At 35.0% G+C, this 5482-nt stretch overlaps 1 long non-coding RNA gene across 1 annotated transcript; it reads right to left on the bottom strand.

The window, feature by feature from the left end:
- On the bottom strand, window positions 2652-3152 carry LOC110262781. The gene is made up of 2 exons (XR_002347773.1): window positions 3078-3152; window positions 2652-2717 (listed from the first exon to the last, which is right to left on the bottom strand). It is a non-coding gene; the product is annotated as an uncharacterized LOC110262781 (long non-coding RNA).

The raw sequence follows: 5482 nt of genomic DNA on the forward strand, positions 1-5482 counted from the left end.
AATGATGTGAGATGTGAATGGCAAACAGGTGCAAATATCTGAAATATGTTCAGATTGAACACTGTTTTAGTTTATTTGGCACATAAGTAAAAAATAGTAATAAGTAATTTTAGAAATAAAAACTTACATAACAATGTGATTTTGAAGGTTAGCGAACCATAACCACCAATGATGTGAATGGCAAACAGGTGCAAATATCTGAAATATGTTCAGATTGAACACTGTTTTAGTTTATTTGGCACATAAGTAAAAAATAGTAATAAGTAATTTTAGAAATAAAAACTTACATAACAATGTGATTTTAATTTTTGAAGGTTCAAGAAGGGTATGAACATTAGGTAGTCTTCCACCCTGAATGGCTTATTGTTTTTAGGCTGTAAGAATACCCCCTGTGGATGATTTGCAAGGGCCATGTTCTACAAAAATTGAGAACAACCAAATGAATCCAGAAAATACACCCAAATGAATAAACAACTGACACCCAATTGAACACAAAAAATACACCCAAATGAATAAACAGAATACACTCAATGTAAGAAAAAAATACATCCTAAGGAATGCAGAAAATATACCCAAAATTCGTTGAAGCAACCCTTACCACAATATCAGGGGGAGACAGTATACTTCTTCTTGAAACCTTTGAATATTTTGTTGGTTTACGATAAAGCACATGGCAGAGACAATCTAGAAAAAGATGTCGAAATCAATTTTACATCAATTAGGATTGTAGTTAATTTTGGTGATAAAAACATTAATGTTGTTGTAATATTCCCTCAGCTTCTATATGCATTTTAGGCGCGAGTGATGCAAGGTGGAGTTTTGACAGAGTGTATCTATCTTGGGCTTGGAGTCTGCAGACGTTGTCAAACTCATCAGTTAGCCCATCTGCGTAGGTCTTCACTCGTATAGCCCAGTGGTAGCATTTCTGTTTCATGTCAGTAGTATTTAAATTCGGCCTGACAGGAGTTTCAAACTTCTCGAAACTCTCTGCCCCACTCTCCTTTGGAATCTGCGGACTTTTTTATTTTTTTTTGTCACCCCACCACTTGCAATTTTATGTACCAGATCCTCTAATTGTTCTAGCAGTTTTGGGGTTTCTGGAATTTTTGCCCTGTGTTCATCTTGCGTTGATGCTCCCTTCTGCGTTGTTGTTTCTTCTTGGCTGGAATCAGTGAAGCCAAGGCTGAATGATGGCATCGGATCTGTTTTAGGAACATACGATGCTATCCGTGCCATCATCATCAGCGCAGCAGCGTCTTCTGGGGCTGGATTATTGCGTGATCATGTATAACATACTATAAGAATAAGAATATACGAATGATAACCAAAACATTGATTTTACTCTGATGAACTTACATTTTAGATGGAGCTGGGGGAAGTGTGGGTGTGCTTTCTTCAAGTTGTTGGGGGTTCAGGAGTGCTGCACGGCACATAAAATTAATCATGACATAAAAACACTATTCAGGGGCAATATACACCCAAACTGTAACCCAATATACACCCAAACTGTAAACAAATATACACCCAATACTATTTCTTACGTTTTTGTAGTTCCTTCAATTTGTAGCAGAGGGGTTGGTTCATATTCTGTCTCAGGTGTTTCTTCAAATTCTGGCACAGTGGTTGTTTGGGACACTGGTAGACAAACTTGAATCGGAACTCTAAACAAGAAGAAAAATAAAAGGTTAATAATGCCTTTGAAAATAAAAAGGTTATAAGGTTGAAATATTCTTGAAAAACTCACATTGCAAGCCCTTCGGACAGTGTCTCTTCCCTCACAACCATCATATTCGAATCAGCCGGCTCACTGGCTGACTCTTCAACCAGACTCAACCTAAAATACACCCAAAGAAAGTCAAAAATACACCCGAACAATTCAAAAGAAAGACAGGCTTTGTTTTTTGAGAACTTACATACTTGTAGTTTTTGCTTTTTTTTCCTGCCTTTTTTTTCTCGAATAAAACAATAAAGGGTTTTTTTTCTAAAAAAAATATATACAGAATTAGAAGTAGAAGGTAATAAAAGAACAAAAGTAACGGTTATTTGAAAGAGAAATTACATGCTCTCTGCCGGTTTGTTTACGCTACTTTGTTTTGTGTGTCCTTGAGAGGAAGGATCATCACTTCCCAAGTTTACGTCCGGTATTCTAAACAGAGTTCATGTTATTCAGACAAAATATCATACGATTAAATCATGATAACAAGATTTTATCAAATAAAGCTTCTTATGTTTCAGATGAGACATAGTGACCTTCCATCGATCGCAGGTCAGCTTCCTTTTTCCTGCGAAACAAGAAACAATTATTAGCAAAGAAAACACGCTAAAATCTGAAATATACACTCCAACAAGACATACCCCTGTGCAGCAGAATTTTCATTGTTTTCCCTTAACAATTCATCTAGATATTCACTTCCTATTTCAGATCTGACAGTACATTCATAAAAGAACATGTTAACAAATATAATCATGATGATAGACGGTAATAAAGCTTACAAAGTACTGTACCCATGATAGGATTGAGGTTGCTCAAGAGATGAATCCTCAACAACAACCTTTTTCTTTTTGGATTGTGTCCTGGGTAGAAAAAATAAGTATGAATCAGAAATAAAAAATTAATTTTATCACAAAATACTATCCAAAGAAGTGCTTACTTTTTTGGTGTTCTCTGTGTCTTTTTCTTTGTTTTTTGCTTCTTCACTGGTGATGATTGTTCGCTTCTATAAGTTAACAAGAGACACTCTGTTAATACATGAAATCTTGATAATAAACCCAAAGAAAAGGAGTAATAATTTCAGAACATTACTCATCAGTTGATTCGGATTCTGAATCAGAATCCTCCTGATTCTTCTTTCTTTTTTTGGACTCCATTCTGGAAGACAAACAATCATTATTTAAAAACACACTAAAAGGGATAAAATACACCCAAATGAATGCACAAGATACACCCAACATAATAAACAAAATACACCCAACTTAATAAACAAAATACACCTAACTGGATAAACAAAATACACCCAACTTGATAAAGAAAATACACCCAACTTTATAAAGAAAATACACCTAAGTATGGTACTTACTTTTTTCCTTTTTTGCTGGGTTCTTTTCTTGGTGAATCCTCTAAGTCTTCTTCAGTCTCAGACTCAGAGGTAGAATTGTCACTATCAGTTGTTTTTGTCTCCGAAGACGATGTTGAACTTGCCTTCCTTTTTTTTTTGTTTTTTTATTTCTTGTTTTTTTTTCTTTTTTCTCTATTTTTTTCATTTTTTCTCTTGTTTCCGCCATCTTTACAATCCCCTGAAATATTAGAAATTTTAGTTAGCAGCATTCAGGTAAATAAAATACACCCAACATATTATGTTCACTTACCATATTTTTCTCTATTTCTGCCCTCATTCTTCCGACCAACTGCTCCTTACTCCAGTTGGCAATCCAGGGTTTTGGAGGTCTTTCTGCCCTTTTCTTGTCTTTATTTTTAGAAAGATGGAAGTAAATTATCATCAGGGTAAAGAGACAGCCATCAATTGCCTTTTTCTTTTTCTCCTTGTAATCGCTTATGCCCTTGATGATAAAACTCAAAATATGCCCTCCCCAGTTTCGCTCTGTTATGGTGTCCATCTCAAAAATTGGGGCCAGGTGCACATGTGAGATTTTGTTTATTGTCGTTGGTAAAAGGAATGCCATCTGTATATAGAGGATGAAAATTATCTTGAACATTAGGCGATCCTGTTCGTTACCAACGCCAATATCCATCATCTCATCTGTAAGATTTTTGAGGGTCTTACCCTGGAATCTTCTAAAAATTTCTTTATCATCCTCAGAAAGATCCTTATAATTGAATTTCTGAGGAAATAGATCTCCTACAAAAAGGAAAATAACATAGTATGAAAATCAGTTCAAATACACCCAAGCATCAGTTAATATACACCTATAATTTTTAGCGAGTTACCTGATGCATTGATGCCAAGCGCATCACCTATTATTTTTTGTCTTATTTTAAAAGAACCGTAGCCGGTTTTCAGTCTGTTCTCCCCTAATTTGAAGTTGTTAGCCAACTCCCTTAATACTTGGTGATGTACCCTTAGTGGCGGGATGTGCATCAAGCCACCGAATCCTAAATCCCTAACAATCGTTTTCTTCTCCTCACTCATGTTTCTGAATTTCTCACTTAACAAATGTGTTGCACACTTAAGGTCTTTGGTTTGCTGTAAACAAAACAAAATTATAATCAGATATATTTCTATTATATAAAACTGATTTCATCTAAGACATATATTTGTTCTTACATTTTTTTCAGCTTGATTTCTCGCTGCCATTTTTTCTGAAATGAAAAATACACCCATAGATATCAATAAGATACACCCATAGATATGAGTCAGATACACCCATAGATATCAGTAAGATACACCTATATATATCAGTCAGATATCACTCAAACATGCATTAATATACAAGGTCAAGCAACATTACAAGGTCAAGCAATATACACCCATGGACAAGCAAATATAAGAACAGTTACAACTGCTGACTATTACAGTATATCAGTTCAGAAATATACACCCAACAAATTATGCTATATACACCCAACAAATTACTCCATATACATCCACCAAACTACGGAATATACCCCCAAAAATCAGTTACCAGAAGAACTAGAACAACAAGAACAGTAACACCTAGAAGAACTAAGAAGAACAGTGTAACATAGAACCAAGAATAACAGTAAAATCTAGAACAAGTAGAACATTATAAACTGTAAAATGAGACGTAGAACAAGAAGAACAGTAAAACGTATAACAACGTAGAAGAACAGTAAAACCTAGTTCTTCAGTTTCAAAATATGAAAAATATACAGGATGACTAAAATAGTAACGTAACGTACCTTGAGTATTATAACTTTGTTTTTTCTGGAGATTCTTGATCGAGAGTTCTATGTTGTGTTGATGGAATGTTCGAATCTTCGCGACGAGTTCTATATCTTCAGTTTCGAATGTTGCTCGAAAATGGAACGGTTGTGTTTTCTTCGAATGGCTTGGAGAAGTGAAAGAGTGCGCCATTAAGGAGCGGTTTACGCGAAGTGTAACCGTTTGAGTGGAGCGCGTGTAAATGACGTTCCATTCAATGTAATTCAGTGCGCATGTACAAAAATTGTGGGCTGGGAGCTTGTATGACTTGTAGGGCATTTTTGCTTGTATGTGTAGCAGGCCCAAAAAATAATTATTTACTATTATTATGTTGCATACTCACACTCTCCAACTAAATCTTGAACCCAGGTGTACTTTATGGGAGGCCAAGCATCTCAACACTTCAACTAAGCTTCCAAGTACAGTTAGAGAGGCTTTGGACTCGGTTGGGGAAAGAAATTAAACGACTAGAGCTTAGAAGTATTTCATTTGTTTGGTTATTATTACTTATTTTTAAGTGATAAAGTTTGTAAAGTCAGAAAATAAAAATCTAATTATTATTATATTATTTTACAACGAAT

This window comes from Arachis ipaensis, chromosome B05 (assembly GCF_000816755.2).
Source record: "Arachis ipaensis cultivar K30076 chromosome B05, Araip1.1, whole genome shotgun sequence".
In the NCBI taxonomy this organism is placed as follows: Eukaryota; Viridiplantae; Streptophyta; class Magnoliopsida; order Fabales; family Fabaceae; genus Arachis; species Arachis ipaensis.